Below are 27,445 nucleotides of genomic sequence, written 5' to 3'. Positions count from 1 at the left end.
CACAAATAATATTCTCTAGGTTTACTGGGTTTCATTTATTGATTCTCTTGTAGTGTGGGTTTGGTGAAGTGTACTAAAAACAACAATTTTTCACACTCTTCCTTCGTCACATGAGACCTCAAATTTTGAGTGTTGTACTGGCAAACACTTTGGGGAACTGCCGCTAGCAGGACCGGTGTCTGAAGCAGGTGTGAAACGCATTGGCCCACATAGCCCGTGACGTCACAGGCGGGCGCCCGGAACAGTATAAGAGGGCACCTGCTGAACACATCACCAACTTGGTTGACTGAAGGAGATTTGAAAACAGACAGGCCCTATTATTAATAATAAGGCCGGGCATACACTGTGTGATTTATGTCTGATTTTGAGCCAAATTCTGTCTTGTGCGACTCTTTTTTGAGTCTTTGCCAATTGCTGTATGTCACTGTAATTGTCTTTACCTCCATTACAATCGTCATCCATCTAAACTTCACTGGTTTGCTTTATTCAGCTCATACAGACTAGTCTGACTTCATATTTCTTTTTAACACTCTGGGGTATGTTTGTTCCCACCAATCGCTGCACAAGTTAAGGTTACGTATGATGATGAAAGCACATAAGTGTTAGCCCTCCCGGAACTCATAGAGATTGCACTGCAGTGCCTGCAGTTTGAAAATAGTATCTTTGTATGGAAGTCTATAAGAAAAATTGGGGCGATTCTCGGCCAGAGTGAAATCGCCCAAAAAGGGCCGGTACTCCACAGAACATGACTTCACAATGATTGGACCATATATATAGAGGTAGAACAAACTGTCTAGAACAGTGACAGCTGTGGTTGAATGTGCTAATAAAAAAATCCCTCCTTTGCGCACTTTGGTGGTGCGTCACCCTATCGCCCTAATGAAGAAACCGCCCCTGCAGAAGTAGAGGTGTCATTGGTGCCAAATTGCTAAATCTTTCAGACTTAGTACTGCTGGTATGATTACACAAAGCAATCCATCTTGCAAAGATTAATATACTTATCATATATTGCTGATGCATTCCTACAGTTGGTGAATATGACATGATCACATTCAATTTGATTCACCTGGCATTAGCAGATCAAATATCTAAACATTGTCCGGTGATGCTATTTTAATCAGCTTGAAGAGTGTTATGAATGCAAAACCACTGTTTTGCAACACTTTGATTTTGATACAGATTTGTTAATCATGATGTAACCTTTTGAAATCCCAGGATTGATTCGCACTGTTCTCAGCTGTAACTTTGAGTCACTGCAAGATCCTTTGTTTGATGACTGACATATATGAACAATCTTCCAGTATAATCAAAAGCTTTTTATAAAAAAGAAATAAGCCTTCAGAAATTATTAATTTATCCGTTAAGTGTGATTCAGAAATAAAGCCTATTAATATATATATATATATATATATATATATATATATATATATATATATAAATTATAACAATAATTATTGTTTTTCATTATGCATTTCTATGTATTTTTAATTACTTAATGTCGACCATAGTAAAGTTCTTAGAGATTAAATGTTTCATTTTGAAATCTGGCTGATGTGTTTTGTGCTGAAAATCCAGGCTTGGTCTCAACAGGCTTTTATATTCTAAGAGTTTTTTCTCACTGGTAGGTGAACTAGCTGCTGAAATAATGTGACAGTTACTGTGACAATAAAAAGCACATACAAATAAAGCTGAATTAGACTGAATAGTCCAGCAAGTCTCTGTGGGGGTGTGAAGGATGTTAAATGGCTCTGTAGTGCAGGTTTCAGGCTCTCTGAATGACTCTGCATGTTTCCAGAGGGGCCGTGTAACAAACAGAACCCACCTCGCCAGGTTGAAGACGTCATCAATCAGACCGGCCCTGTTGCCCACGGAGATGATCTGCCGGTGGAGAACAGCAGAGACATTTATAATGCAGCAGGAAACATGCAGGATAGATGGGAGTGAGGAGGAGAATGAGGAAAAGGAAGAATCCTGACAGAAGGGGGAACGAAAAATCAAAGGAAATTCTCAAAAAGGAAAGATGATGGACTGAGAGAGGTGGAAGAACGGCATTGTGGGTGCTGTACCGTTGGGTTGGTCATCAGCTGCTGAATCAGAAGTCTCCAGTTGTGAAGGTCGTAGTTTACTCTGAAGTAGCCTGTTTGATTGATGTTGCCCAGCAACCATGTCTCACCGTCCACGTGACCCACTCTGTGTGTCTCTATAAATACATGAGTAAAAAAAGAACATGAAACAAATGTTTAATGACACTTCTGACAGCTCAGTGTAGCTCAAATCACATGCAAATGAGCAGAAACACACAGCACCAAATGACATGTAGACAATCACAGACAGATGTGATCATTAGACAAAAGACAGTAAATTAAGTTAATAAAAAAATCATAAAGGAAACAAAATGTGTTTAAAAAATTTAACTGAATAAAAGTAAACTGATTGCATTTCTAATGAAATATAATAGAAAATTAAACAAACTGCTCGCTATAGTTCATATGTACTGATATATTCTGCAGTTTTCAGTGCATTTATCATCTTTGGAATGAACTCATAGAAGCAGTCCTGCATGAAAATGTACAGGAAGAGACGATGCATTCAGCATTTTGTAATGCACAACATCTGTAATCTAATGTGTTTGCCGCGTTCTCATCTTGTAATATTCCAGCCAGACCTTGTGCTTTTTCATGGATAACAAATGCACCGGTTAAGTGCTTTTGAGTGCATTTGAAGTGTATCGTGATCCAGGGAGCATCCAACCATCAGTGGCCAGATTGCAAGAGTCAGGTGGTGAGTTGCACATAAATGGGGTCTCTATGTTATAGTCTCTGTTTCTTTCAAGAGTCGCTGAAGACTAATGACTTTCAAGACGTATTCTTGATCGCGCCGCTGTGGATCTGCATTTTAGCCCTGATGAAGGCTGTTTTTCAGAGAAGGTGAGCAGAAAATGGAGGCTTGTTACTTGTTCTCACAATCAGAGGAACTCTGAGCTCTGAGCCACTCGGATCATTCACAGACCAAATTCAATTCTGCGACTCACATGGTGCGACAAAATGAATAATTCATGACATGTGTAAAAATCATTTTTAACCTTGAAGAATACATTTTAAAACATTTTTAAATAAATAAATAAATAAGATGGGTACACTCATGTGTGATTCAAGATATAAGAAAAATATGTTATTTTTTTTTATTTGGTGGTTACAATGAAAACATTTGTCATAATTGGTACCTGTTTTATTGGAGACCCAAATGATGGTCTCTGTTGATATGTGACTGGAGTTTCCCACTGCCAGCGTAAGCGGTATTTGCCACTGGAAGCTGAAATGAGACAAAGAGAGAAATAACAGCTGAAATGCTTCCATTTGATCTCAGGGGTTTAAATGTCACTGCTGCAGAGACCTACTGTATGACACACATAATCTTACACATAAAGACTTAATGCGTTTATGGAATATATATGGGTGATATCCTCTCTGTTTCGGCACAAGCAGGCAAAGTGACAAAATCAGAAATATCAGATGATTGTGAAGCTGAAAGATAGCCCAGCAATGTCAGAGCTCAATGAAATCAGATTTTATTCTTTCCCAGAGTGCTTTGCTATCTCTCTATGACACACACACACTGAATATCACTCGTCACCCGATCGCTGTCATGTTCTGTGTCACCATCTCATTTTGACGTCGATTCATCTGTGAGTGTGTGCTTTCATGTGTTAGTGTGTGTATAAACATCCCTAGGTATGAGTGCACATCCAGTAAAAGCCTGTCTGACAGCTGTCACTATGGATGGCCGCCCCTCATTCAGCTGTCTGAATGGCTGACACACAGGTGGACGTGGTCTGCTGTCTGCCAGCGTAAACTACCCCAGACGACAAGAGCACAGCAGAGCCGACCAACAGCAATAAAGACTGTAACCTTAGAGATCTAAAGCAAGACCGAACCATTTAAACACACTCCAAACACAATATTTGAACTTTACTTTAACAGTTTTCCCCTTCTTCAAAAAGCCATTTCACTGGCTGAGAACAAGTATTAACTTTGATATTATGCAAAACATATTACTTTAGTTATCGTATTTGTATCTATAATACTGGGGGCCTTTTGCCACATGCTGGTGAGCCTTTTACCCCAAACAAAACAAACTGCTTTATATGATTTCTTTTCCCACAGAATGTGTTGTTCAATAAAAAACTAAAAACAAAAGTGAAATCAGTCACTATGGAAACAGGGAAAAGTGCATTTGCCTTAAGGTGTGACATTAGCCCCATTTTACTCTATTCAATCCCTGATAAGAAATTATACAACAATACATAATGCTGTTTTTATACTTAATCATGAAAATATGCTAATGAATGTCTTGTAAAATACATATCACATTATATTAACAATGCAAAAATGTTTAAAAGCTTAGCTTACTCTCTTAGCTTAATCACTAAATGCCTTCGGTTAGTGACTTTGGTTAGTCTCAGATTTAAATTCTCATAATGGTCAGAATCATCTGCTATATGACCTCCCGATCTCAATTCGAACAGCTGAGTCTTTACTCATTTCAAAAAACATCTAAAGACTCATCTTTTTTTCCTGCACTTAACTAACTAATCCTAGTACGTACCTTTTCTTTTTCTTGTCTATCATATTCAAAAAAAAAAAAAAAACCCCTGGCTACGTGTTCTGTACTAGACTAACTGAGACTTGTCATAGCACTTGTATACCGTTGTTTTCTCTCGTTGATCTGATTGTTTCTACTCCTTCGGTTAGTGACTTTGCTTACTTAGCATACTGCTAACTGCTTAAAAAAGCTCTGTTTAGTTTACTCTCTTAGCTTAATCACTAAATGCCTTCGGTTAGCGACTTTGCTTACTTAGCATACTGCTAACTGCTTAAAAAAGCTCTGTTCATTAACTAGAACAAGACATTGTGATATCTTGAGGCAACATGCTAAAAATACTCTGAACACCTTAGCAACCACATAGCAACACCTTGTCAACCGTCACAGCAGCCTAGCATTGTAGCAGTGAACATTACACAGGCACGCACCACATTTTCTTCATAAAATGTCAAACTTTAGTCATTTAATATGAGAAGAGCATGAATTATTTTGTGACATCAGTCTCAGCTGTGGGGAATGAGCTGGATCATTAAGGATTTGTGTTTGGTTGGAAAACTGACAGGAATGGACAAAATCCTTTTTCAGGCTGCTGGTGACTCACCTCAAATTATTCAGTGAGATGATTTTATTTAATGTGTCTTAATTACGTCTGAATAAGCCGAAATGAGGATTCTGTTTAAAGACTGACTAAAAAATAGTTAATAAAACGATGGATACAGCAGACTGGGTGAAAGTTTACAGTATATCACAGAGGAAACTATAGCACAGTCAGAAAGGCATTATGCATAAGATGAAGCAATATGATCCTGCTGGGAAACAGTATTTAAATGCGTATGTTTGTAAGGGCACTATAGAGAGAGATTCTGTGCTAGAAGAGCGCTGATAACAATACTTATGAATTCCAGTGATAACAGAAGCATCTGTGTGTGTTCAGATGAAACCACACACTGATACATTTACATAAAACTCTGTTCATCAGTGGGATTGAACAAGAGAAGAAAGCAAAAGAAAATTAAAGTTCTCCACAGGCTGGTAATTTGGTGGCTCATGTTTATGTTCATTTATGGAAGCGTCTGTTATCATCATCGTTATTTACATCCCTCAGGAACTTTGTGTTATGGCCCAGAGCTTTAGCTAAAAAAACGAATCAAGATTTCAGCCTCTGCAGTAGATAAGTAAAGTGTGAGATGGGACGTGAGGGCATCATGTTATGTTTATGGAAAAAAGCAATGTTTCCTACCTGAGGTTCAATTGTTGGTAACACTTTATAATAACGTTCATTTATAAATCATTAACAAACATTATATAATGGTTAACAGATCATTAGCTAATATATATTCTCATATATATGGAATTTAAAGTTTAATGGCATTTGTAAGCATTTTAACTTACATGAAATAATGATTTGTTTGAACATTATCTAATGTTTAATAAGTTTATTAGCAAACATTAACAAACACATTAGCTCACGTTTCTAACTTTTTGAATATATATTAAGTAATTATCCATTAAGCATTATATAATATTTGTTAATGATTTATTAATGAAAGTTATTATAAAGTGTTACCGAGAAATTCCTAAGCCTTTAGCACTTTATTACCACTGTAAAAGAGTAACAGCTGTGGTCTGAATGTGTCTACATTTAAAATTTACTGTGATTAACCAGCATTCTCTCTCTCTCTCTTTCTCTCTCTCTCTCTCTCTCTCACTGGATGTGAGGTCTCAGTCTCACTGTCTCTCTGTGCGGGTGTGATAATATCTCAGGCTCTCTTTAGGGACGGCTGGCTTTTGCAGTCTATAATGAGTCACTGGGGGCTTTTGTAGCTCAACATGTGCGATAGATCCTCACAACACTTTTATCCAACATCCAACACCGGCTGCACAGAAGAGAGGAAAAAACACAAGTGTCTTCATTTGAAATCTTCCATGGATTCACACATGCTGGAGTTTGTGTTGAGCTTGAGATTGTTTAGACTTTCAGTCAATCATCCAGCAGTGGTTTGAAACCACTGAGACCACGAAGAAATGGACAAAAGAAGATAAAGATGTTCTCCTGGATGGGCTACATAAGAAAGACTGGGTTTTGTTGGATATTGAACTAAACATCTGCTAAACAAAGAGGTTGGTGGTGGAATTCTGGAACACCAGGAATTCATTCAGTATATATCAAATTTCTCAACAAGGATCACTGAAGTATCTAACTTGAGCAAGAACATTTTCCTCATAGTAACAATAGGAGTGACAGTTTTATTGTCAGAATCTTAATGATGTTCTTTCATTGTGGGGATCCGATCATCACCATGTGACCTTGAACTTTCAGTCACAAATTAGTCTGACACAGTTACACACCAGCCTCAAGCAGACCAACACATACCTGCAAAATAAGACTCTATAATCCACCTGTAAAAGAATTCTCAGGAGTAACAGCACGTCCCCATTACAGTCAAGCAGCCTGCAATGAGAAAATTAATTTGTGCCTTCAAGCGCTAATAAGTTGTTTATATTCTCTATAACATCACCTCAGCATAAAATCTGTGCTGTGAAAATCCAAATAGTCAGGTAAGATACAAAGATTGCAAAGGTGTTAATGAAGCAACGGTTCAGCTCTACACTTTTTACACTGGTGAAAATAAGCACAGGATCTGCAGAACTATCTTAGATGTAGCAAACGGTCCTTTGATGATTTCAGATGAGGTGTGTTGAAGAACAGCGTGACCATTTTAGATTTAACCTTATATCCACTTTCTAACTTCTAACTTAATCCTGAGGTTTTATAATGAAGAGGAAAACTGTGGCCCTGAATAAATGCAAGTTTTATAAGCTAACTGCAAATATGCTAATAAACTGATGTAAATGATCGGATCAGCTGTAGCTGTGAGCTTCTGTGAAATTTTCAAAGAAACATTTAGCATTACATAAAAATTACAAGACCTATACAACATCCTTTGTAGAAAAAAAAAACTTTTAACATAAGCTACTTTTAGAATGCTAGGCTTCAACTATAAGTATCACAACATGTTTTCTATTCTTTTTTACAAACTGACAGGCAAGTCAAAATTAAATACTGAGGAAATAAATAACAGACCAAAGATGATGTCAGTACAGCTGAAGTTGTATTTAATCCAAAAAGATTCCTTTAATGCAAGTTTGAAAGAGGAATTGAATTAGCATATCAAGTGTGTGGCTCTTTGCAAACTGGATTATAAAGCTGCTTTAACAGAATATCAATGTGCAGTTATTTATTTATTTATTTATTTATTTATTTATTTTTTGTGGAGTTTGTACCTCTCCAGACAGACTGTGGACCCTCTATGAGTAGTGGACATGAAACATACTGAAGGAGTGTAAAATACATTCAAACTGACCTTCTCTGTTTTCCTTTTGTTGCAGCCAATGTTTCTGTCAGCACATTTTGTTAGGCTGGCTTAAACCCTCAAGTAAGGTGTTACACTGCATTTACAAAGGTGCCAAATCCCCCTGCATTCTGGCAGGTTGTCTGGTACTCAGCAGAAAACCCTTCTGAGGGGCAAAGCAGGAAAGATACGCCCCCTACTCGCAACACAGCTTTGCTATTGATTCTTGGAGCAGTTCTGCTTCTGAACGCCTCTGCAGAAGACCGCCGCACTCAGAAAACACATTCATGTAGGAGGAGACATTCAAAAGAAGGTGGCTTCGTCTGCTCTGAACAAATGAACTCCGGAAAGAGGTGAACATACAGATTTCTACCTGCATGTTTCATTTTTATGACACCAGATGGCTTGATATGGAGAGCGTAAAAGCAGGAAGCCTTTGATTACTTGCAGATGATATTTCAGATATGTTTATGATGACAAAAATGATGCTTTAATCTCACTAGAATTATGATTATTATCTCCTATTTCTAACTAACAGATTCCATTATTAACCACCTATAGTCAGAAAACCACATTCAAAATACTCCAAACAGATTACATGCTACAAACTCAAGAGCTAATTTCCTCAAATTGCAGGTGTTTTGCACTGATATTGTTCTTGAATTAAGAAAGATTGTCACCATCTAAATGGCAATACGGCCTAACACCACACACCACACTCTCAAACTGACAGTACAGCATTAAAATTCAATTCTTGACTCAATTCTTGTGCCGCTAACAGTGTCTGATCCAAAACAAAAGGAGGATTTCTAAAACGGATCAGAGGCGATATTGAATTATTCATCTCACTCTAACGAAGAATTAAACTAATCTATCTGGCAGTGACACACGCAGTTTTCCGTGACGACGCAGACGGGTGCCAAACAGCATGTGGCAGTGACGGGTTAGCATGGGTCGCTAATAATAAATGAAACGCTCAGTTAATAGCAGCTTGATAGCTTGTGAACGTGAACATGTTGTGAAATATGAACTAGAATTGTGTCATTCCTTACTTTCCTGCTAAAAACATCTTAACCCAGCCTAAGATAGTTTACTGGTTTTAGCTGACTGGCCACTGAAAACCCTATTTTTTATTTCTTAGCAGGGGCAACAAAGACAGTCATCTAAAGGTATGCTTTATAAGCAATAAACTGTTCACATCCCTTGGATGGAAGCGAGGAAATCCTTTGGGTCTTTATGCTGTTGTGGGGCACTAGGCTAGTCTTTAACTGTCTAGCTGTGCTTATAATTTCCACATGGTCTATTATTCTGTATTTCTTCCAAAATAACTTATTGTTTAATCTCATTTTTGATGAAAATGGTTTCTTCTCTACTGTAGAATCTTTTTTTTCTGTCTGAGCTTGATCTGATCACAGGAAACTTTCATTGAATTCTGGGAGGAGAATCACTGACTGTGGGCTTTTTACATTATTCAGTATTGCAGTGTTCGGCAAACGTACACTCCTCTGCTACATATGTTATGGTGGATTTCTGATGTATGAGCTCATGGAGAATCAATGTCAAGGGGTCAGTTGACTGATGGTGTTTCATTTTCATGTAACAACCTGTCACGATTGACATATGGCAGACTACCTTTTGTTGAACAGCTCAGGATTCTGGATCTTTGCGTCCGTGTCATAAATGAAGTGCTCTTGTGAGATGGTGACACTGTTGTCAAGACTGTCGTTCTTGCTGATGGTGACGACAGGGTAGCCCATCTGCAGGGTCCAGCGGTCCATGACCTGCGTGATGTTGATGTCCTTTCCCTCCCGCTGCATGGCCTGTGAAACAAAATATATACATCCAAACACATCATACACATACAGATTGTCTGAGTAAAAGATGCCAAGTAAATAGATAAGTATCTGAAAGAGTAAGTGGATTGAGTTAAAGGGATCATATGATGCAATTTAAAATTTTCCTTTCTCTTTGGGGTGTTACAAACTCTTGGCGCATAAAGAAGATCTGTGAAGTTGCAAAGACTAAAGTCTCAAATCCAAGAGATATTCTTTATAAAAGTTAACAATCATCCACGCCCCCTGAAACGGCTCGTTCTAAAAACTATATCTATGTCAGTATGTGGGAAGATTTGCAAACGCTGAGATGTTCACCCGTTTCACTGTGTACCTTTTATTCTCGTTGTAGTATTGTTGTTACATGTCGTATAGACGCTGTGTGTTTCACTGTGAAAGCGAAACTACTTTGTTTGGCCTTCCAAAAGAGGGTGATATCCGCTTCGTCATGCCTGGTGCTGATCCGTGCTGGTTGCTGAGAAAATACATCAACTTTGCACTGTGGATTGCTGAATCGGCTTTCACCGTGGATGAAGCGGAGTCCAGCCCGTGGTCGTTACATGTGTTTGCTGCAAGACCAAGTTACGCTCCTTCGTAGAATCCACCTGCAGCACCATTCTCAGACGCTGTTTCGCTGAGAAAGTGAAACTACTTTGTTTTTGTCTTCCAAAAGGAGACACGACTAGAAATCATGTTTATATCACGTTTATAATGGGTTTGATGTCTCGTCGCTCCAGCTGGCCAAGGCATCATAATGGCGTAACATTTCCGTCACAAGCTTGAGGCATTCGGCCAATCACAACGCACTGGATAGCTGGCCAATCACAGCACACCTCGCTTTTCAGAGTGATGGGCCTTGTAAAAATCGACACGTTTCAGAAGGCGGGGCATAGAGGAGAAACAATAATGTATAGTATGTGGAGAACCCTTTTTTTTTTTTTTACTTAAACCGTATAAACATTTCATTACACCAAATACACAAAATAATGTTCTTTTTAGCAGCATCACATGACCCCTTTAATAAGTTTACAAATCATGCACTATGTGTTTTAAGGTCATAACATAGTATTGTGGAAGTCTTTGTTATTTGATAACTCTAACCATAATTTGTGTGAAAAGGAATAAAAACCACTAGTGCTCATTTCAACTGCAGTGAATTGAATATATAGGTACATCTGAAATTTTGCAAAAATGTAGGTAGAGGTATGTTTTTTCTAATGAGCCAAGGGTGAAATAAAAACCCATTCAGGACTTTTAATTAAAAACTCTTAGTGAAAGGTGATTAAACTTCACTGTTCTCTTAAACTGCATATGCAGAAACATCACAAGGCAATTTTGAGTTACCAACGCTTGTAAAAGAGCAGAATTAGATTTTTGAGTCTGATTTCTTCAGAGGAAGATGCTCCTCCTATTTTAAAGAAGTAAAACATCAAATTGGATCTCACGGCTCATTAATGACTTTTGTCCCTGAAGGCAATACACTGCCTACACAGTTCCTCCTTATTCTTTGAAAATGCTACTATAAATGGCTCAGCGTGGTGGACAACAGGCAGTTTTCTGTATGATTTTTTTTTTTAAGCTCTCTGATTGTATGAGGGGCATTTTAATGTTTTATGGAGTTTCATTTACTTTTCAATGCAGTAGGTTTTGTAAACATTGTAAACACATCTAGAAACATTCAAAATATTAAGAAAAAAATGTTGTCCATAAATTACCCAGCCCTAAACAGGTGCACTATGACTGAAGTTAGAGGCTGTAGTCTTTGGCATCCTTGTTAGCATGCATGTAAAGTCAGTATTTTGAGAGTAAACTTCAGTCTTAACGCAGATGTCTGCAGACAGTGAGGCAGCTTGCTAGGTTTTGGATCAAAGCGAATGTCATTGGCTTCATAGATATTTTCCATCATTTAATTTCACTGCATTTTAAAGAGGTGCAGCATTTCATGTTTCCCGGGGTCAATCGGTAGTTTCTTTAAAAATTGGCTGTAAACCGGTGGAGATTTACAGTGTTGTGTGAGTCAGTGTGTTGTGGAGACCCCGTGGGAAATAAAAGTGCTCTGTCAGGCTCTCTTGCATTCTGCAAACATCAACCTGACTAGATCAGCTAAGTATGTGCACTTCCCTTCTCCAGTGTAACTGGGACACTCTTGCTTATAGCAGATGATTCTGACCATTATGAAAATTTAAATCTGAGACTAACTAAGCTTGCATGAGATGACTCGGCTATTAAAAAAAATGCCAAATGAAACCGGACGACTTCTCACAGCTGTCAATGTTTTGTTGACTGTGTGCATAGAGAAGAGGCTCTACAGAGACTGATGATGGCAGTTGATGTTCCTACATTTATGAATCATTTTCTATAGGACGGCTTTCAGGAAGCTACTGTACCTTTGCCCTGGTGGATATAATTAAAGGAAGTGAAGGCCGGTCCGGCGACGAGTCGTGAGTTTGACAAAGGGCTTTGTGGGCTCTAAGCACTGCCAGATTATTGCAGCAAATTGGATTTCATGAATAGCTAATGAACACAGTGCATATCAGTATTCATTAGATGATGGGCTGTCACAGACTGTTAATGTAGCTAAATTCATCAGTGTCTGACAAACACGGCCACTGAGAGGATACAGAGGTCCAGGTCCGGCCCCTTCACATAAGTTCACCTTTAAATACATTCTGTTTTTGAAAGAGAAAATGAAGAAGCGCCCATCAGCTGGTTTTTTGGAGAGTAATGTGAATGACAAAACGCTTTATATGACGCTGATAGCTGCTAAATGTCCTGCTGTTCCATTACAAACTATAATAACTTTGAGATTACGCTTGAAAGTACTCTCATTAAAGTCATGACACTTTGTGAGACGAGTGAGAGGGGACTTTACTGACTTTAAAGTTTACTGACTTTAAAAGCACATCTCTGTGCTGTGACCTGATGACTTGAACCCACATTTAAACTAAGTTGGATTATGGCTGTTGGCTACAACCGTTTACTTCACAGTCACTAACAGATCCTCTGGCTCTTATTTTAAGTTTCTTAATTAACCTTTTTGTTTCCTTATGTGCCTCTTAAAAAGCTTTAATTTTACATATTAGATAGTTATGGTTTTTAAAATTAAGTCTGCATTATTCATAACTGCACTGTACAGGTGAGCTAACATATTAGCATCCTGTAGTACCACGTGTCCAGCTTCAGTTCATATTGTTATCTGACCAAATATGTCTTAAGCTGCATTTCATCAGTTAGATGTGTGATACCCTTACTTGATACCTCCATCCAAATAATTAGGAACTTTGCATTGGCATTGCAGCATTTGTTGTTCTGGTATTTAAACTAAAGGAATTATGGGAAATGAAGTCTGCCAGTAACAATGTGGTTGCTAAGCTTTTATGGTACTAGTAAAAGACAGAGAAACTGAATTAGCAGATAACAGGAAAAATACCTGATGTTTCTCTCGGGGGTGGGTATGGAAGCCCGTTTCTGCCACTCGATAAACTTTTTTTAAAAAAGTAATTGTGACTTTTTAGAGGTGGGCACTCAACTCTTTTCTTGGGTTATTCTTGGCTGGTCGCTGTGATTTTGCCAAGTAAGGCATGTTCCTGGATCAACAACTTTTGTTGATCCTGGATCAACCTTACTGTCCAAAAATATAGACCTAACCCAATCCCTACCCCTAATCCTAACCCTACTCATAATTTATTTCTAAAATCTGAGAGAAATGATTGGTGAATAACAAGGTGTAGAAGCATCTAACCCTGATTGTAACCCTAAAACTGAAATTTCTTGAAAACTTATCCCTCGATTCTGATTGATTGATTGGAATGTTGTTCCAGGATCAACAAGGATGTTGATCCAGGAACATGTTGTACTTGGTGAAATCATGTTCACTATTCTTGGCTACACCTGAGCTGAAGGGCAGATGCTCATGTTTAATCTGAGAGACTCATTAGGCTTGTCAGCAATTATGTGACACTTCACTAATCGGATCTGTTAAGATTCAAGTAATTTATAAGTTAATTAAAATCACCAGAATCAGCAGCAGCAAGCCTTTATTATCAGTATCTGTGAACATTTACATTTAGCAGGTTTTAGTGATCAGATTTCTGGATCAATAGTGACCTTCTCCTTTAGAAAGCATTTCCATTCTAAGTGCAACCTCAAGTGTAAAAGCAGACTATCAAACACAACCAGCCTCCATATCAAACTCTTTCCCATGTAGCCGTTCCATAAAACCCAAATGCATCGATGTGAGTAGGTGGTGTATTGGCCTAAATTTGTGCACAGCTTATGATATGCAGCTATTTAATGGCCTCTGACCTATATGCAGCGCATGAATCTCTAAACACCTGCCTGCAGGAGATGCACTGGGTGAATTTAAGTAGGTTGAACACACACAGTTTCACTAGCTGCTCAACACTGACTGACCCCAGCACTGATTCCTGCTCGTGGATGGAGGTCTCACACCCAGAAGATGCGTGAAATCTCACCTCAGAGAATTTGTTCCACAAGTCATCTCTCGCAGCGTTCCCGTACATGTGCGTCATCAAGTAATCCTGCAAACAGACAGAGACAGAGATCAATATTGGAAGAGAAATAAATTGGACTTGGATGGGAACGGTGAACTTGGGAAACCAAATAAGCCCAAACAATAACATTACTAATCCTCTCAGTTCATGTTGATTGTATGCAAATTAGCAGCAGATGTTTGGGTGTGATTGGCTGTCAGTTCAAGGAGGACCATAAGGAGGCCAATTAGAGGCTGATTATGTTGTTCGAGTCGATGCTGCATCAGTGTGTCATGAGTAACATACAAATCAGCAATATGATTTACAGGAGTTTCTTTCAGGACATAAATGATGGTCAAACTGCTCACATTAAAATAAGCATGCTTATATACGGTGCATGAATAAGATTAGCATATACCTTTTTTTTAAGAGTGTTGAAGTTTTTACTGCTTAAATACATTTTATGTGTTTCTCCTGTTAATTTTTTCAAAACTGAACAGGAGAAACACATAAAAAGTGCCTCAACATCAACCACAGACAAATCTGCATAGAAAAGTGGTTGTAATATCTGTATTGTGGTGTATTATTGAAGCTAAGACACTGGTGGGTGTTCATTTCACTGCTAACAGACTTTAATCTGTTAAACACCAAACGCTACATTATCAGTGTGTCTGTTTGGCCCTGCAGTCTCAGTGATACAGGCGACACGAAGAAGGAGTCTGATCCTGGAGAGCACATTTACATTCATCTGATAAGAACATCTGGTGAGAAGCCTTTTCCCTGCTGTATATGAGATTCCTCGATAACTCTTGAGTGACCATGAGCAATAAACCCATCAACTGTAATCCGCTTCCTGTTGCTGGAGTCAAGAGAACAAGCTGTCAAAAAACAGCATGTCCTCTGCATGTGACATGCAACAGACTGGTTTCTAACTTCCTTTATACTGTTATAAAGGGATACTTATCAAAAATAAAAATAAATGAATAAATAAAATGTTTTCTTCTGTAGAACACAAATGGAGATAATCTGCAGTCCAGGTTGCTCTTTTCAATACACCAAAAACATACAATAATCAGTGGATGCTACCATAAAAGTATTCTTTATGAATATATTTAAATTCTTCTGAAGTCATAAACTATCTTTGTGTGATAAACAAACCAAAAGGGTCAGTTTTTCACAGTTTTAAATAATGATGCCAGCACTCAACACCATTAAATAAGGAGAGACTGCAGACAAACTTCACTGGCTCTTGTGTTTATTGTGATGCAGCTTGTTTGAATGTGCAAAAGCTTCAGTGACATCTTAAAGAGGGGAAGATTTTAAGTGAAGAACTAAAGACATGAGTGTGACCAGACCATGGGCGTGTTTTCATTTTGGGATAGACTATTCATTTAATAAGACAATTATTTCAGCCTTTGCTTCATGAATCAAATCAAAAGTGGCACTTGTTGAAATGTGAACAGGCGTCATGCTGAGAGGTCTGAGCAAATTACATTGGGATCCTGAAAGCGTGACCCAGTCCAGCTGGCCTCCATCTCTCTATATGCTCTGCTGAGCTCTCTGAAAGTCTGGGATTTGAGTCTGGAGCAGAAGCAGACTCACGTTAGCATCCTGATGAATCTGTTTTAAACCAGAGCAATTCCTCTTCCTCTCTCTCTCCTCCATCAATAGAGTTATTGCTGAACCGAAGTGACCATGTGACCATGTGCCGCCACAGTGTGTTGTCATTATTTTGACACTGATGTGTTCCACTGACTGCCACAGCAAGAGGCAGGAGGAGTATCAAATATATCTAGTCACCATATCAGTCAGATGTATATATATACTGTATACACTCACTGGCCACTTTATTGGGTTGGACCCCCTTTTGCTTTCAGAACTGTCTTAATTCTTCAAGACATAGATTCAACAAGGTGTTAAAAACATTCCTCAGAGATTTTGGTCCATACTGACATGATAGCATCACACAGTTGCTGCAGATTTGTCGGCTGCACATCCATGATGTGAATCTCCCATTTCACCACATCCCAAAGCTGCTCTATTGGATTGAGATCTAGTGGCTGTGGAGGCCATTTGAGTAAAGTGAACTCATTGTCATGTTCAAGAAACTAGTATGAGATAATTATGAGCTTTGCAACATGGTGCATTATCCTGCTGGAATAACCATCAGAAGATGGGAACACTGTAGTCATAAAGGGATGGACATGGTCAGCAACAATACTCAGGTAGGCTGTGGCGTTTAAACGATTCTCAATTGGGGCCCAAAGTCTGCCAAGAAAATATCCCCCACACCATTACACCACCACCAGAAGCCTGAACCGTTGAAACAAGGCAGGATGGATCCATGTTTTCATGTTCTTTACACCAAATTCTGCCCCTACCATCTGTTGCAGCAGAAATCGAGACTCATCAGACCAGGCAACATTTTTCCAATCTTCTATTGTCCAATTTTGGTGAGCCTGTGCGAATTGTAGCCTCCGTTTCCAGTTCTTAGCTGACACCTGGTGTGGTCTTCTGCTGCTGTAGCCCATCTGCTTCAGGGTTCGACGTGTTGTGCATTCAGAGATGGTATTCTGCATACCTTGGTTGTAACAAGTGGTTATTTGAGTTACTGTTGCCTTTCTATCATCTCTAACCAGTCTGCCCATTCTCCTCTGACCTCTGACATCAACACAACTGCCGCTCACTGGATATTTTCTCTTTTTCAGACCATTCTCTGTAAACCCTAGAGATGTTGTGTGTGAAAATCCCAGTAGATCAGCAGTTTTTGAAATACTCAGACCAGCCCGTCTGGCACCAACAACTATTCCACGTTCAAAGTTACTTAAATCCCCTTTCTTCCCCATTCTGATGCTCGGTTTGAACTTCAGCAAGTCGTCTTCACCACATCTAGGTGCCTAAATGCATTATGTTGCTGCCATGTGATTGACCGATTAGCAATTTGTGTTACCAAGAAATTGAACAGCTGTACCAAATAAAGATACATATAAATGTGTATATATACACAGTATATATATATATATATATATATATATATATAATTTCAATTTCACCCATACGTTAGCTTGAATTTAAATAAAAAAAATTATTTATATCATATAAAAAAAAAACATTTTCAGTTATTTAAATATTTATTTACTTATTACAATTTTAATTATTTAGTTAATTAAAATAATATTTTGCACCTTAAAGTAAAACATTTCCTGTGATGTAACCATTCTGAAACCAACAACCACATAAACAAACAAATAAATAAATAAAAGCTACTAGGCTGAAATCCTTCGGAAAAGCGGTACTATGAAGTTTGGAATAATTTTTATTATTATTATTATGAATATTTGACACTGATTGCTCAGTTGCTGCATTTTGTGCTTGTGTAAGTACATTTCATTCTATATTTGACCACTATCCCTGCAATCCAGTCTCATTCAGTAGGTAGAAACTGCCTGCTGAATGTGCTGTATGAAATACCCATTCTGCTCATTTGCATAAATTTGCATAGCAGCCACGATCCATTTTATGTTGGTCTTGACATTTTCCAGTCTGCTTGGCCTAAAAATGTGTATTTCAATGAATATGTTGTTACCCACCACTGTTTAGTGACCAAAAGCTCTTATATTGAGACAGGAAGAAGGCAATCCTGACAGCTTTCTACTGTTTACATATAGTTTTTGTAACATGATGCACATAGAGATATTGGGTAAAATAGTCCATTTTAATTCTGAGGACTTTTTTTTTTAAGTGCCCCTATTATGCCATATTGAATATGGCCTTTGATGCAGTGTGTAATGTAGCTGTATGTGAATGTAAAGTTGTGAAACCAAAAGTGCACAATAAATAAAGTTATTGTCTCCCAAAACAAAGAATCGACTCTGAACAGCCTAAACGAGTTGTTGGGAATTTGAATCCCACTTCCGACGGCTACACATCATGGAGTGTATAAATCAACCCCAATCTTTTTTGTGTTCCCATCATTTTACTGACGACTGCTTCTCTTATATCGGGGATTCACAAAACACTTCTCTTGAAAAATGGCTCAGTACCCAGTTTATTCGGACCAACTAGCTCCACTGAACCACAACCTGTCAGCGTGATAAATAATAGATGTTTATATTTTCTATTGAGCGTTCAAGATATGGAACTATGGCAATGGGTGTATGGTTTCCAACATGTGCTGTATGTGGTAGACCAATCACAACAGACTGGGCCATCTGACCAATCAGGGCAGAGCAGGTTCACGGAAAGGAGGGGTTTAGAGAGACTGAATCTTAGAATTGCTTCAAACAAATCATTTAAGAATCGTTGGAAAATGTGGTAATATTAAATGCATATTTTGAGAAAACAAAAGCGTTTTTTGACCTTGCATGCATGTAAACCTATTGTAGGAGACTCCCAAAACAATATTAGGACCATTACAAATGGCATAATAGGGGCACTTTAAGTTATTTAAGTTAATTTATTTATATTATTTTATTTAAGTTATCTAAGGTATTTATTTATATTATTTATTTATTTATTTATTTTTAGTATGCATGTAAGTATTTATTTATTTGTTTATTTACTGGCCAAGGTATTTTAATAGACAGCATAATGCTGCTCTTTACCTTTTGGAAAAGCTTGATGATGAGAGTGTACTTATGATGCCAAACATCAGTCTAAAATAAAAGTAAAAATAAATACATACATACATACTTTGGACCAACTTATTAAAATGTTGTTACAACCTTTTTTTTTTTTTCTTTTTTTTTTCAAAATAAAATTAATTTTTTAGTTCAAACCTTACATTTTGATTTAATATTAATATTTTAATTGATTATTATTAATAAATATGCATCTTAAATAAAGGACATGGTCATTTGACTTTTTTGCTTATATAAACAGCTGGGAAGAGATCTAAAGACTCATTTCATAACTCAACATATTCCAGTGGGATGGCCGTATATGTAAGTAATTTACTCTAATTAGCACTGGCTAGTTCCCTTTCAGTCGGTCACTCTTGATGTTACGTCGGATGACCGACGAATTGGGATGTGACGTCTCCGTTCCCTCCTTCAGGGAACAAGGGTTACCATATGTAACCGAGACGTTACTCTGACACTCTTCAGAACAGAATAATATCCTGAACATTCTTTCATCAGATATTATAACCACATTCGTTTTTGATTTCTGATTCTGCAAAGCCAAATTACTTACAAAGGGAGACAAAAGATTGATCGCTTTCGATATGCAAATCCCCCGGAGCTAAAACACAAGTTTTCGGCAAGAGCCTTCACCACAACAGTCAAAGCAGATCATAAATAATTCATTATTCATCCAACTGAATGAGTTCCCTCAAAAGTAATACAAGAAGAAATATGTCTACAATTTTCTTGCATATGAAAGTAATTTGGAGACAATGAAGGTAGATTGTTTGGTGAGGTGCTGTGTTTACCTGTTCTCCCCATCAATCACACAGAGACAGACAGAGATACTGACAGTTCCCATAAGAGAGAAAAAGAGGAAGATGGGAAAATGGATCTTCTCTGTTTCCAGAATGTTGGAAACTTGAATCGAGGAGTATCTGGCTATTTCATCTCTGTTCAGAACCAATTATTAGCTCTCAACATTCGCAGGGATTCTCACAGACTGCCATTCTCCAAGTCAGGAACCCGCTGAGAGCAGACAAACAGGACTATGAAGCACACAATCCAGGGAAGGAGCTTCCCGCGGTTCCAAATCACATCCAGAGGATGAAGATGGACTGTAACACACTGAATTTTATTTCTTCAGGGCAGGAGCACACTTGTCCTCTGCTATTCAAAGGTCAAGCTTTGCACATTTCAAGCCGGAATGAATATTTCCTACATCCCATAATATGATCCATCTGAAAGTGGTTTTAAAAGTGATGGGCAGTGTGTGTAAATGAGACGGGAGCGCTTCATCACTCCAGTCAGCTCTATGAGCCCTAGACTTCATTTATGACTCCCTCTTTTCTTTTATAAGAGACATTCATCCTCCTGCATCACCAGCCCATCCTCCATTTACCAGTGAAGAAGACATAAACATCATCAGAGAGAGAGAGAGAGAGAGAGAGAGAGAGAGAGAGAGAGAGAGAGAGAGAGAGAGAGAGAGAGAGAGATGGTTGGTTAATGGTGGTCCGGGCGAGACTAAAACCCCACTGCTGCTTCTCAACTGTTCAGCATTCACAACTGTCTGCTGCTTCAATTTTGCAGAGACACGAGGAGGAGAAGAGATGCCACACAGAGCAAAAGACAGACACAGAGAGAATGAAATGAGCTTCAGTGAACAGAGAAAGACAGACAGCAGATGAGAGAGAAGAGCTGGATCACGGGCAGATGTGTAAGGTTGTTTCTCCTGTGAAAACTATGATGTAATGCAAGGGGAAAAAAGAGAAAAGAAAACATAAATAAAAAGAAAACTATGATTAATCTGATTAATACAAGAAGAAGCTTAAAGAAAACAACAACAATAATAATAATAATGTACAAATTTATTCAGTTAATACAACAAAAAAGTTGAAAATAATAAATAAACAAAAAACAATAACAACAATAACATAGTAAAATGTAATTATTTTATTTTAAATGATTAATTAATACAATAATAATTTCAAAGAAAATAAATTCATCAATGAATTAACGTGTTGAAAATAAATTATTTAATAATTTTATGTTTCTTTCTGCTTTCTACGTACTAGTCAGAAATTTTTTTTATTGTGTTTATTGTGAAATTTTATTGTTTTATGTTTTATTTTTATAAAAGATCAAATATACTGTGCATAAAAGATAAACAAAACTTTTAAAAATATTTTTAAAACGATATAAAACTGTATTTGTACTATGATATAAAGCTTGTGTGTGCAGATGTTACATCTGTAAATGAAGCATTAAATGTGTTGCTCTGCAGAAAACATGACCTGATTGCTCTTCCAGCAACACTGAACCACAACAACAAAAATAACCCAGAAAACAACTCTGAAACTGTCTGATCGTTGACAGCATCTCAGGCATTAAGAAGTGAAATGAGTTTTGAAAAGTGATTTATGTGGATCTAGAAGGTGAGGAATCAGTATGTGTGTCTTACAGCTCTGAAACTGTGTGAACTCACATGTTAAAGGAGGAGGGATTTGTACCTTTAACTCATTTACATTTATTCCTTTACAGATTGACTCTCACTGGATTCAAAACTGCAGCCTGTTTGTTCACTGCCCAGATCCTTTAACCACATTACAGGATGTAGTTTCATGTAGCAGCCATATGGTTTCCACAAAATGAATAATACTCTCTAATAACACATAAATAGATCTGCTGTTCACTCCAGAGGAGGCCTGATTGCTAGACAGACACAGGAAGAGATTCAGAGAACTTAAAAACACTTCAGCTGGAGCAGACGACCGTGTGAATATAAACAAACAGCAAAATAAAAGCTCTGGACGTTCACCTACTGACATCAACACGTCTACATAATATCAGATATATGTGCTTTAATGCAGTGGATGCGTTTCTGTAAACTGGTTTGTCACAGACAATGATTCTAAAACTTCTGATTGTGAATGTTTCAGATATGAAATTCATTTCTGACATGAACATGTTTAATCACTTGTCTGACTGTTTCACCTCAAGCATGATGGCAGAGTACGACGCGACAACAAGCTGTTGTAGCTCTAAAGATAAGAAACACGTGTAAACCGACACGGATGCATAATCTCCCAAACGCTCGTAGCAAAAACATACGAGACACTCGGAACAGCCTGAGGAGGCTTGAGAACTGAACATTCGCTGAGATATTCAAGTGTTACATAGTGAGATTTAATTGTAACACACTCAACTTTTCTGTGAGAAATATATATATATTATTCACAGGATTTAACGAAATTATATAGATTTATTTAATTTAAAGAAATAATAAAGAATAAATTGAGAAGTTTTTTTAGGTATTATGCCTGTTAAAGCTGCAAAGCTGTAGAATGTATAATTCATAAATAGAATCTTATAAACATATTCATAACACATTAGAAGTAATATGTACATGCGTTTGAGCTCATCTGTGACCACAAAGAGAAAAGATGAAAGAAAACTATTAACTTACATTGAGGCCTCTCTGGAATAGCGGCTGTCCCATGACGTTAGCAAGCATCCGGATCAGCGCGGCTCCCTGCAGACACACCAGAAAAACACATTCAATAAAAGCTGCTCATTTACACCTGCTCTACACACAAATCTATCCGCAAAATATACATACAGTAGTATGAAATTATAGTATACTGCTTGCAATGGAAGTCAATGGGGCATGACATTCATGACATTCTAGGCTTTAAAACCAAAAATGTGAACCTTGTATTTTATTAAATATGTGTCATTTGAGCTGGACAGCTGTCAAAATCATAATTCTAGTGTTGGGTCTGAACTTCTGGTTATGAGCTACTGGATTTATGCAGTGTTATTGTAGTATTACAATATACTATATTATACTATTACAGTATTTAATAATATATTTTTTATTATCTTTTAAAATGGTTTGCATTTCTATGTTCTATTTCTGTTTAAATGTATTAATTTTTATTTCAGTTTTACTATAATTTCAAAAGCTGTAAAGTTGTAAGTTTTCTAAATTTAAATTCATCTTCTACAATTCATATTTTATATTATTTTAATTCCATTTTTACTTTATAATTAGTTTTTTTTAACAGTTTTCTTTTTGGTTAGCAATTACAACACTGGATTTAATTTATAAATAATGAAATGAAATGAAATTGACATTTTAACATGCTTTTATGTAGCATAAAATGTTAAACAATATTTAATAAAAGTTCAGTTATTTATTATGGCCCTGCTCTTTTCTAGCAGGTGTTCTGTTTTTTACAGGTTTTTTATGTTTTTTTTTTTGTTTTTTTTTAAGGTTTGTCTAAACAAGGACTCCATGAAACTCATCCTGCTGTTTTCTGCAGTTTCATAAATTTATATCTTTTTGACTTTGAGTGATTTTGACATGCTCATTTGACAGCATCTAATTCCCATCCCTCCGCATCCCATCCTCCACAGTCTGTGTGATGAGTGTCTCTTCCTGTTAGCACTGAGGACTTATGGGATGTGTTGTGGGATATCAGAGTCCTTAGAGTGTGAGGAGGAAGTGATGAGGGACGGCTGGGTGTCAGGATCACTGCAGTGTGACTGACAGAGTTCATAACCCCACAGATCCTGCAGGGAACAGAGGGAGGGGCTGTGAGGAACAGCAAAAGCCAATCAGAATCTGGCTTTGTGCTGACTGACAGCTGGAGGGAGAGTTGAAGCAGAAACTCAAATCTTCAGTGAATGGAAGATTTTATTTGAGTTTGAACTCTGATAGAGGACATAAAAAATACTTAACTTATATTTGTGCCTTTAATGGCTTTCAGATGTTCAGGATGAGAGGATATATTTGGGCACAGGAGTTATTTAAAGTGTGTTCCAGTGAGAAAGAGGTAATTAGATGTCGTCTGGTCTGAGATGAAATGTTTATTGTGCCACTAAAGTCCTCAGAGGACACAAAACCTTACAATCTCTCAGTGTTACAGTTCCAGTCCTCAACAAAGCTTTTAATTAAACTGTTTTTCTTGTGTATGTGAAGAGGCTTATAACAACGTAACTCCATTTACAATTCACAAAGATAAACTGAGAAGTCTTTAGCTGGGAGAAAAATAACGAGCAAACAGAGTTGTTTATTGGACTTAATAAAAGATAAAGTTTAGCGATGAAGTGAAGTCCTGACATAAATAAATGATCTACACTGACAATACTGCTCTTTTACAAAGTCATTGTTCATCTTCTGTTGGATGATCATATTAAAGAGAAGTGAAATTCATTGAAATGTATTTTTGTGTTCAATTTTGAGATTAAACCAGTTCATTCAGCTCAGCTCAATAGCAAAGGTTTATAATCATTTCCTGTAGGAGCTGATGAGCTTCTTTTACCTTCTTATACGCAATCCAGTCAAACACTCTGTCGATGTCTGTGGCTTCAAACACTTCCTGAGAGATCGGATGAGAACTGGCCAAACCGTCCAGTAACATCACCTCGTGAAGAACATCAGTCAGAAACCTCTGCTTCTCCTGTGGGTGACAGACAGAGAGAGACTTTATTCTTTTTTACAGTGTCAAACACATAAAAGTGTCAAATAAAAGCCTCAGTTTTATTTTCATAAGTAAAAATCACTTTGAGCTGCTCTATAAATGAAATTAGAAAGTGGTTATGAGAAAATTCAGCTCATATTTCTCACATCTGAAACCTTTATATCTGAAGCAGCTTCCCACAATCCACTTATGCGATGAACATTCACTGCTGACACACAAGAGCCAACACGACTCATTTTTGAGATCTCTCTGGTCTCGCGTGTGTATATGTGTGTGTGTGTGTGTGTGTGTGTGTGTGTGTGTGTGTGTGTGTGTGTGATTTGTGCAGAGGGTCTCGCTGTCTCTCTGCTCTGATCAAATGTCTCCCTGTAAGATTCACTATAAAGACAGGCAGAAGTTTCAGGTCAGATGAAAAAGACCCTCATCATTCACTGTGTCTGTGGATCAGCAGAGAGTCACAATCTCAAACACAGTCAGTCGTTCTGGAGCACATGAAGAAGATGTTACTCTGATACTAGGTTATTTCCTATTTTAAAGGGGTCATATAATGTTGCTAAAAAGAACATTATTTTGTGTATTTGGTGTAATGTAATGTGTTTATGCAGTTTAAGGTTTAAAAACACATTATTTTCCACATACTGTACATTATTGTTTCTCCTCTATGCCCTGCCTTTCTGAAACACGTCGTTTTTTACAAAGCTCATCGGTCTGAAAAGCAAGGTGTGCTCTGATTGGCCAGCTATCCAGTACATTGTGATTGGCTGAATACCTCAAGCATGTGACGGAAATCTTACACCCTTACCATACTGTGATGCCGTGTCCCGATGCGATGAGACAAAACCAATAAAACCCATTACAAACTAGGCATGTGTTGCATCCAGTGGGGACATAATTACTGATTATAATGACTTATACTGTCTTTTTGTGCATTGCATTGTATCGCGCTGTGTAAACATAAAACCATGTCTGCATTTGTAATCAGAGAAACAACAAATAACAAGCACTCTACACTTCTCAAAACTTGCGTTTGAATCATCAGTGGTAAATCCTTTAAATATTTAAACATACTTACAGACTGTGAGTCAGAACAGCCAGCACTGTAGTCTACTCTCCCAGGTTCAGGAAACAGTCCTTTATAAAATGTGCAGCACACATCTGAATATTTGGGTTGAACTGTTCTGGAACAGTGTAGTAAATACATCTTAACCACTGATTTCTAGTTGTGTCCACTTTTGGAAGGCCAAACAAAATATTTTCGCTTTCACAATGAAACGCACAGTGTCTCCACAACATCTAGAGAATCACGAGAATCAAAGTCATGCCTTCTTTTTTTGTGCGAACATTTTGGCGGCGTTATGCAAATCTTCGCACACCATGATGTAGACATGTGGGGGCGTGTTTAAACGAGGTGTTTTAGGAGGCCATGGATGAGTCTTAACTTTTATAAAGACTATCTCTTTGGGTTTGAGACTTTAGTCTTTGTAACTTTAGGGATCTTATCTATTCACGAACAGCTTGTAACACTCCAAAGAGAAAGGAAAACTTGAAATTGCATCATATGACCCCTTTTAGGAACCCTGATCAATGTAACACCACAAACACTTATACATTTCAGCAAAATGTGCTTCTCTAGTAACACTGTTTTCCTGTTGCTCATTTGAAAGTGGTGGTTTGCCAGTTACCGTATATGATATAAATGGATGAATTATATATGAATGCATCACACTGCAGGTTTATATCCAGAACATCTTCATAATGGGCTCTCTGGCAAAACCTCTGCACTGACTGACCAAATTCAAAATTATATTAAATTAACTTTTTATTATTTTTCTTTATTTATTTTCTCATCCATGTATTTAATAAATGTGTGTGACTAAGAGAAAGCCAGCAAACTATCAGCTGCTATAAACACGTCTGGGTTTGATACTTTGAATGTTTTATTACACCTTTATTCTCCATCATTATGAATAATTCTTGCCCATTAAAGCTTTTGGCAGCTTGATTAAGAATCCCATTGAAGACATTAATCCAAGAGAGCAGGATATTTTAATCAAGGGATTTGAGCTCAAACAAACAACATACGGAAATGAATAAAGAAACAAATGTTCATTAGAATTATAGTTTTATGTCAGGATAAGAAGACATTTTCTACTAACCAACTCAATCCTGGTTACTTCCAGGGTTGGAAATGATTGGGGGTTTGGGGTAAAAATGCCACCAAAAATAAAACACACATATACATTTAATAGGGAAAATGTCCCTTTCAAAAGTCTCTGGAAATATATTACTCTGGTAAATATTGCCCCTTAATGGAAAGTTTAATTTCTGACCTTGATCGTTTCAACAAAATTTCCATTTTATATTCTGACATTCTGCTAAAAGCAGATTAATGAAATTACATTAGAAAAAAAAGACTAACATAAAAGTGAAAAGTCATACAAATCAGTACACAGAATACTTACAGGTATCTGATTTCCGAACTAAGATTGATCTGTGAATTTTTATGATATTTGTAGATCAAAGTGTCTGCTGGACGGCTCTGCCATTAGTTTCTTTTTGATCAGCTAATGAAGGGTAAAATTTCCTTCAATAGAATTATATCTGAGGTACAGTTACCTTCAGATATTCGTGAAACATAAAAAAAGAAACATGTTTTGCATAATGGACTGCTGCAATAATTTATCCCTCATACTGTATTTAACTTCAGAGAGAAGATCTTAGAGAAAGTACAGACTTCTTGAAATCAGTGTCCTAATTTCTCATGCTATTTATATCAGCACTTAAGTTGTCTTCTAGAAGATAACACTTTGTGACAGCTGACTTATTAGCATCTGTCTTATTTTCTGATGGGCAGTTACTTTATTATCCAGACTAATATGAGCCTCAAAGGTTGATGTGCATACATACATATAATCAATAGCAAATGAGGCCTTCAAATAAATTTACAACATTATGGTTAATGTGAATACAGAGAAACAGACAGAATGAGAAAGAAAGAGAACAGCTGTTGACATAGAGCTCATTGGATGCAAGTCACGTAATGTGCACTATAAAATG

At 37.3% G+C, this 27,445-nt stretch overlaps 1 pseudogene; it reads right to left on the bottom strand.

Moving 5' to 3' along the window:
- Positions 1–27,445, bottom strand: part of LOC109064695 — a 98,762-nt pseudogene that overhangs the window by 20,734 nt on the left and 50,583 nt on the right.

The sequence above is a fragment of the Cyprinus carpio genome, chromosome A4, assembly GCF_018340385.1.
Source record: "Cyprinus carpio isolate SPL01 chromosome A4, ASM1834038v1, whole genome shotgun sequence".
In the NCBI taxonomy this organism is placed as follows: Eukaryota; Metazoa; Chordata; class Actinopteri; order Cypriniformes; family Cyprinidae; genus Cyprinus; species Cyprinus carpio.
The sequence above is the reverse complement of the archived record's forward strand: the minus strand, read 5'-3'. Positions and strand labels throughout refer to the sequence as shown.